The sequence below is a fragment of the Odontomachus brunneus genome, unplaced genomic scaffold, assembly GCF_010583005.1.
Source record: "Odontomachus brunneus isolate Ranch 3 - 2012 unplaced genomic scaffold, Obru_v1 Obru_scaffold_172, whole genome shotgun sequence".
Taxonomy (NCBI): Eukaryota; Metazoa; Arthropoda; class Insecta; order Hymenoptera; family Formicidae; genus Odontomachus; species Odontomachus brunneus.
Window position 1 is genome coordinate 433,614 of NW_022639622.1, and position 8,860 is coordinate 442,473.

An 8,860-nucleotide genomic window follows, 5' to 3' on the forward strand; every position below is an offset into this window, starting at 1 on the left:
TTGAGGCTATCCAAGAGTCGACCCATTTTTTGGCATCTTCATAAGAATGGAAGTGCTGCTCAGCCAGGCCATGTGCCATCGATTGGAACAAGTGATAATCGGAAGGGGCAATGGTCTGGTGAATACGGCGGGTAGGGTAAGACTTCCCATTTAAGCGTTTCCAAGTAGGTTTTCACCGGTTGTGCAACATGTGGCCGAACATTGTCATGTTGCAAATCACTTTGTCGTGTCTCTGCTCGTATAGCGGCCGTTTTTTCTTCAATGCTCGGCTCAAACGCATCAATTGTAGTCGATAGCGATCTCCCGTGATGGTTTCGTTCGGTTTGAGTAGCTCATAATAAACTATACCCAGCTGATCCCACCAAATGCAGAGCAGAAGCTTCGAACTATGGATATTCGGCTTTGCCGACGATGTTGATGCATGGCCGGGCTTACCCCACGATCTTCTATGCTTAGGGTTATCGTAGTGTATCCACTTTTTATCGCCTGTCACGATACGATGCAAAAAACCTTTCTGCCGTTGAAGCAGCTGTTCACACGTGAAAAGACGCTGTTCGACGTCTCTCGGCTTCAACTCGTATCCAATGTCCTTGCTTTTGAATCATTCCTAATACTTTCAAACATTTCGAAACTGTTGTGTGATCAACTCCTAATGATTCTTCAAGTTCAGTTAGCGTCTAACATAAGTCTTTATGAAGTAATGGCTCCAATTCTTCGTCTTCAAACTTTTTCGGTGCGCCAGAGCGTTCTTTATCTTCAACATCAAAATCATTATTTTTGAAGCGTCTAAACCAATCTCTGCATGTTGTTTCCGACAAAGCATGGTCGCCGTAAGTCTCATCAAGAATTCTGTGTGCTTCAGCTGCAGATTTTTTTTTTAATAAAGTATTGCAATAAAATTCCCCGCAAATACTCTTTTTTGGCACGAAACTCGACATGTTTAACACTACGAAAAAAAAAGTTGTTTACACTTCGACGAAATGACATACACTGAATTTCAAGCTTGCTTATAGTACTTCCTTATAGATGCGTTACCATCTTAAACTACACGCACGCAGTTCTGGTAACGTCATTTGTTGGAAAACAGCGAGAACTTATTCAAAGTCCTGATATATTTTAGAGAGACATTAAATTATTTTAATCAAAATATTTTCCACCGTTAACTACAACTTTTTCCCACTTTTCTGGCAATAAGTGGATTCCGTTGTAAAAGAAATGTTTGTCTTTCGAAGCAATCCATTCATCGAACCATTTCTTTATTGCATCATGTGTTTTGAATAGCTGGCCAGTAAGCTGCTGCATCGATCGAAATAAGTAATAATCTGAAAGACCACAGTTTGGTGAATACGCGGTGTGTGGTAAAATTTCCCATTGAAATTCCGATAACGTATATTTAACTGCTTTTGCAACGTGTGGTCGAGCATTGTCGTGCAACAAAATCACTTTGCCTTTTCTTTGAGCTGTTATTGGACGTTTCTGGTTCAAAGCACGATTCAAATCGATTAATTGTCGTTGGTAAAGCTCAGCAGTGATTATTTGATTCGGTTTCAGCAGCTCATAATACACGATGCCCTTCATGTCCCACCAAATGTATAACAAAACCTTACTTCCATGGATATTGCGTTTTGGAGTCGATGTCGACGATTGACCTGGATCTACCTATGCTTAGGATTATCATATTATATCCATTTTTCGTCGCCTGTTACAATTTGATATAAACATTGCTTCTTTTTGTGACGAGAAAGCAGTGAAGTGCAAATGGTTAAACGATTCTGTATAGCCAATTCAGACAATTCGTTTGGAACCCATTTGCCTTCTTTTTGAATCTTTCCCATTACCTGTAAACGATCAGAAACGGTTGATTTACCAACATTTAATGTTATAGCTAATTCTTTAAGTGTTTGAACTGAGTTTTCATCCAACAATGCCTACAATTCGGCATCTTCAAGCTTTTTTGGTTGACCTGAACGTTCTTTGTCTTTCAAATCAAAATCACTACTTTTAAATCGATACCAGTATTCATACATTTTAACTGATGGAACAGATTCAGAATAAGTTTCTGAGATGAATCGGTGAGTTTCGGCAGCTGTTTTCTTCGAATCAAAGCAATAAAGTAATAGATGCCGAAAATGCTCTTTATCACGTTCCATGTTTAATCGCACTAAACAGTGTGTTTATGTTTACGAATGCACAGGACATGTGTCAATTTGTTTGTAGAGATGTCCTAGCTTTGACATGACGTACTCATTTTCAAAATGTTTCCAGTAGATTTGTAGCTATAGCCATCTATAGTGAATCCTCAAAACTAACTGGAACACCTAATATATATATACAAGGTGTCCCGAATCTTTATGATGACCCTTGGGGAGAACGTAGAACGGATTGAGGTGAGCAAGGAAGTTTGTGCCGTTTTGCGATATTCGTAATAGTTTTTGAGAAATTAATTATTTTGTCTCAACAAATCAGCATACAAAAAGCGGCAGCGGAAAGAAAGATGCCTTCGGCCGACGTGCGACTGTGACACTCGCGAATCGCATCTCGCCGCGTCACTCTGCCTATAACTACGAGACATAGCGAGGCTTGATGCATGACATATCCGTGTGCCGAATCGACGTCGAAGCGTATCACCGCTTCGGCTGCATACATGTATGTAGAGATGACACAGCGAGCGGCGTGTAACATAAAATCGTGTGCCCAAAGATAATTATCTTTTGTTTTCTCGACGTTGCCGTAGAAAAATGATAGCGCGCGATTACATTTAGAAGATTATTTTATAAGACAGCTCACATTAAAACCTTGTTTTTCTGTGATTAAAGAAAAAAAAAAACAGAAAGAAAGAAAACGATAGAAACTGAAAGGATTTGTAGAGAATCTAACGGTTCGGTTACGTATTCGTGTCCCATTGTGTCCATGTTTTTTTACTGTTAAAGAGAAAAATATATAAAATATATAATATATAAATACGCAGATAAATTCTTTGTATAATCAGACTTTGTTTTTAAATTTTGGCATAAATAAAAATGATCAGTGCTAATATGACAAATGTAAGCAAAACAAATGCTATTGCTTATTAAATAAACTCTTTATTGGTCGCAATTGTACACAAAAACGAAAGAGAAGTATACGTGTCTCCACCGTAATACCTCCTAACATCAGTTGTTATCAGCTAATAAATAGCTGATTTTCGATGTTCATGAGTCGCGCTCGTTCATTTTCGACTATATACATATATGTATGCGTATGTATTTGTATTTGTGTTTGTGTGTAGACATCGATATATTTACATGATATAGAGAAATAAGTTATAAACATTTGTATTGTTTTATTTATGCAATGTACAAAAAGGTAGATATACATTAAAACAAATGCAATAGCAATAAAAAAAAAACATGGACACAATGGGACGCAAACACGCAACCTCCCGACTCAAACCGACTGCGAGGCTTAGTTTGCTGCGCTACCGCAGCTACTTGATCGCCCTCTTGTTACAACATTAATGGAAAGGACTAAACTTCAAATAGCGATTTCTCATAAGTGCTTGAGAGGCGTATCTTCTCCGAATAGCATTTGTTACTACTGCACCAGTACTATATTTCTATAAAAGTTCAGCAAAATCTGACTTGCTAGCTGAAGGCTTTCCTTGTAAAATCCGCTTTGACCGAGTACTACTTTGGACTTTGGATCAAATGGACTTTCTCCATTTATCAATCTTCATAATTTTTTTAGAAACCAATTTTTTTTAAAAAAACTTTAAACTTAATAATTTTTTGTAGATGGAATAATTGAAGTAATTAATAAAATATTGAAATTTTCATGAAAATAAAGGATAAAATAATTTTCTTATAATATACAATTTGTTAATAATAATCTTTTTTCAATGCATAACAATAATAACTTTTTAATATTATTATCTGAATACGTGATGAATACGTGATCATAGCTAAGTCAAATATAGAAAATAAAAATATTACAGGTTTTAAATCGCATATTTTTTATGTTGATATAATCAAATATTTTATATTAAGTCTAAAGATTCTATAAAAAAAATTTGTTTCTAAAAGAAATTATGAAGATTGATAAATGGAGAAAGCGTATTCGGTCAAAGCGGATCTTAGTTCGAATGTTACAATAATTTCAGTATATCAAGATTTTAACCCTTTGGGGACGAGTGTCGGCATATAGCCGCCCAAGCCGTTTTACCGTTCCGGACGCGTGTCGGCATATAGCCGCCCAAATTAGTTCGTAGCTGCAAGGCTCGCGACGTCTGTCGTTCTGAGCGATAAGATACGCATAGGTATAGTAAAAGAGTCACGTTTTCATTCAAAGACATTAAGGGCCATTAGCGATGAAGTCTTATCTTCCTTATAGCCCGTCGAGCGGCTCCGTCCCCAAAGGGTTAATAAAAATTTAGTAATTTAAATTGTTTAAGAAATGTGGACAAATTAATTTTATTTCCTTGATTTATTAGAATTATACGATTTCACTTCTCATAAAACGTTAAAGAAACGAAAATAATAATAAATTGTTTTCCATGATTACTTTTCATGTTAAAAACGCAAAAATCCTTGTTACTCAAATGTAGAAACTATTAAATTTAATAATTCTAACAATAATAATTATTAATGTTTTTAGGAATCAGCTGTGTAGTAAAAATCAATATTAACCGTGAAATCGATAACAAATGATAAAACGTTGTGAGTGCTGTATTATTACAGGTCTAAGCGCGCAAATTTTACGCGAGATTACTGGTAATCTTTGATCGGTTATAATTCAAAAACAATTGTAGCCTCGACATTTTTGTATTAGGATTTTTTACTCTACTTTATCTTTAAAATACGCTATCAAAATATCTTACGGTGGTTGCAAGACCATGTATGCGTGCGTGCGTGCGTGCGTGTCGAAGCAGTTGAGGTCGATAGTCAATAGTAGAAACGGGTCGCATTTTTGTATCCATAGTAATAAGGAACAATAATTATTTGAAACAGGCGCAAAAATCGGCCCTTTTTAGAGTCACCAAATTTTATAACGATGGAACGATACTCGAACGCATAAAATATGAAATAATTATATCTCGCGTGTTTATGCAATAATAAAATTAAAAATACTCTTCTTCGATCGACAACCTACACAAACGTTATATTGTTGCAACATATTCTATGTTGGTTCAGAATTCTATATTAAAATAAATCTAATATTTATTTTTTTTTCAAGAGTAGCTATTAAGAAGCATTTGTCAAAGCCTCCTAAAAACCTTTCCCCAAGATTTTTACATTACAGTAATTTCCTTGCTAACAATGAAAAATGCATGAACGTTCGAGCGAGCGAAACAGTCGTCGGGACACCGCGTATTGCTCACGTATAGACGAGACAGTGTGAGTCAAGCGTTTTCTTAGTGTGTGTCACACGTATTTTAGGACGGCATTTCTGTCCAGACGTCTTATAATGCTATTTCTCTCGTTCTTACGTTTGCGATAGAGGATGGAAGATCGCCGCGACTCCCACCACTATTCCCTCTCCAAGCGTCCGACGATCGTATACCGCTAGCTCCCTCCGCCACTCCGTGCTGCTCCTGGCTCACCTACACGCAGCAGTGTATGAGTGACGCGTTATCGTGTGTGAGTCACACGGATATTCGGACGGCATTAACGCCGGTGCGTGAACATATGTCCCGTGTAAGATGGACCAAAAGAAAAATATAGGTAGAACACACAAAAGTTAACAAAAATTATATAGGCCATTTTTCAAACAACCACATAAAATTTCGAGATATTAATTAAAATAGTTGAGTATATCAGAGCGCGGCGACACGGCAGACGGGACATACGGCTCGCTGCGGCCGACGAAGAAAACGGATGATTGTTCGCGGGTCTATCTTATAGGCCAGAGAGGTAGGCCGTTTGGCATACTGAAATAAGTAGCTCCGTGTGTGCGTCCGTGTACGTGTGCGTTCTTCTATTTTCTTCGCCGACCGCTGCGAGCCGTATGTCCCGCCTGTCGCGTCGCACATTCTAATTTGTCCAACTATTTTAATTAATATCTCGAAATTTTACGTGGTTGTTTGAAAAATGATCTATACAATTTTTGTTCACTTTTATGTGTTCTACTTATATTTTTCTTTTGGTCCGTCTTACGCGGGACACCCTGTATGTGTGTGTGTGTGTGTGTGTGTGTGTGTGTGTGTGTGTGTGTGTGTATGTATGTATTAGGGTGTCCTTATTTTTCAACTTTCAAATTTTTTCTGCGGCATTCTCCAAAAAGTTTCCATTTGACAAAAAAGAAGTCCCTTTCCAAACTTTTGCTCGATCGGATAACGAGAACCCGTGCCCCTGGATTGTTAAACACTGGAATACTCTTATATTAAGCGGTCTACGTTATCAATATGGTTTCTACAGCGTATTCTTCACAAAAATCGCCCTAGAGGAGTTTTCTTTTTTCTTTCAACATCGTTTGAGATTTTATAGTCCCATTTAAACAATTAGATAAATTGTTGATGACTAAAAAATAAAAATAAATAGTTATTGCATTTATTGTTTAAACTACAACAAATCATGTATGGACTATAAAGTGACTATAAAAGTTGCAATAGTATGTTTGGACAATATAAGTGTACAATATTAGGACAATATAAGTGTAAAACATACCTTTCATGTTTATATTAATAAAGAAATTTTTTAAATGAAATGTTACATAATAATTAATAACCTCGTAGCTCGTAATCTTATGCTGGGAGAGGACCATAGATATATAATACCTAGACGGCGGGTTTTTCCCATTGTCTGTACGCGTCAAACAATATAAAGAAATAGCATGCTTTCGGTAAAAAGTCTGTCTTTTTCTAACAAAGGCTGTTTTATTCCCACCACTTATCGTAGTCTTGTGGTGGGAATAAAGCAAGCTTCGTTAGAAAGAAACAGATTCTTTACCGAAAGAATGCTATTTCTTTATATTGTTTGACGTGTTCAGATGGGAAACGTTGCGAATCCGCAGCCTAGGTCCTTATACAGTTTGTTTGATAAGAGCGTGTCCGGCAAAACTTTTACATATAAACGGGTAGATGGAAAATTCAAACAGGAGCCGGTAGAAGCACCTTTCGCCTAAGATGCTTTGTTGATAAAGCTTTAGTTGATATTCGATCTTCGTGATGAAAATATATATTTCGCCATGAGTGCCAAATATACATCGCGTTTCAAAACCGTATTTCTTTGTACACATTCGAAAGGACCAAAAATGTCACGCCAAGCGGCTGCTAAGTACATGAGAAAGTCAAAAGCATTTATAAATAAGTGGGTCGCTATTTAGAGGTGAAAAATGTCGATGACTTACCGAAACGTGGCTCTACGCAAGGATTTGGCACTTTGCATATCTTCACAAACCACTTAAACGCTAGCAAAATGGTCAAAATTTATGAGAAGACTTTATTATTATCTGCTCAAACATAGTTTATAAGGAAAAACGAAAAATGGATACTACAAGAGGACGATGATCCTAAACATCAAAGTCGGCTTTGTACCGCGTGGGAATAAGAAATTAATGTTGAATTACTGGATTGGCCGTCACAGTCACCGGATGCAAATCCTATCGAAAACGTTTGGTCCTTGATGAAGTTTAAACTTCGTGGAAAGAAAATTTGATCGGTCAAAGAATTAGTACGACAAATTCGATTGATATGCAGATCTTTATTTCAAGAATATACTATAAAATTAGTTGAAAGTATGTCTCGAAGATGCCAGGCAATTATTAAGGCGACTGAACAAGTTATTAATAATAAAATATCACAGTTCTAATCAAGTAGTATGTGTGTATTTTATTCCAAATTATTTCAATAAATTATTTATCAAGTTTTGCCGTACACGCTCTTATTAAACAGACTGTACATCTATGGTCCCCTCCTAGCATAAGATTAGCAGCCACGAGATTATTAATTATTATGTAATATTTAATTTAAAAAGTTTCTTTATTAATAAAAACATGAAAAGTATCATGTTTTACATTTATATTGTCCTCCAAACATAATATTGCAACTTTTGTAGTTCATATATGATTTGTTGTAGCTCAAACAATAAATATTAGATGTACAACTTTGCTTACGCCGTTTTCCTATAGATGGCTTTAGCGGTAAGTGGTGGTCGAAATAAATAGATCATAGACGTCATACAATAAACTTGGGCATCTGTCAACATAACCCCATAGAAACATTAGTCGATTTGTGTCTGCATCATAAAGTTATTCTTGATTGAAAATATCAGTTTACGAGCCAAATTCTCGTCATTTGCGAGAGGTTTTAATTTTCTGCTTCAATATGAAGAAATTTGCGGCTGAGGCTCCTCGAATGCTCTCAAATACTTATTATGGTAAAGCCGTTATTAGTGAAATAACGTGTCGTGAGTGGTTTCAACGCTTCAAGAACGGTGATTTTGACGCCGAAAACCGGCATAGCGGTGGCGAGAGAGAAGGTTTTCGAAGATGCAGAATTGTAGGCATTACTTGATCACGACTTGTGTCAAAATCAAAAAGAATTGGCACGATCATTGGGAGTGACTCAACAAGCCATTTCAAAACGCCTCAAAGCCATGGGAATGATTCAGAAGCAAGGAAATTGGGTGCCGTACGAATTGAAGCCGAGAGATGTTGAACGGCGTTTGTTTGCTTGTGAACAGCTGCTTGAAAGGCAAAGACGGAAGGGATTTCTGCATCGCATTGTGACTGGGGACGAAAAATGGGTTCATTACGATAACCCCAAGCGCAGAAAATTGGGAGTTCCTGGCCATGCTTCCACATTGACGGCCAAACCAAATATTCACGGCTTCAAGGTCATGCTCTGTATTTGATGGGACCAGCTCGGCGTAGTGTATTATGAGCT

At 36.9% G+C, this 8,860-nt stretch overlaps 1 protein-coding gene and 1 long non-coding RNA gene across 3 annotated transcripts in view; one reads left to right on the forward strand and one right to left on the reverse strand.

Annotated features, from left to right (window-relative positions):
• The window catches only part of LOC116851341 (vacuolar protein sorting-associated protein 45), a 132,174-nt gene that overhangs the window by 3,820 nt on the left and 119,494 nt on the right, over positions 1–8,860 (reverse strand). The gene's annotated exons all lie outside the window — the stretch shown is intronic.
• Positions 967–3,423, forward strand: LOC116851344. Its single transcript, XR_004379562.1, has 2 exons — positions 967–2,387; positions 2,467–3,423. It is a non-coding gene; the product is annotated as an uncharacterized LOC116851344 (long non-coding RNA).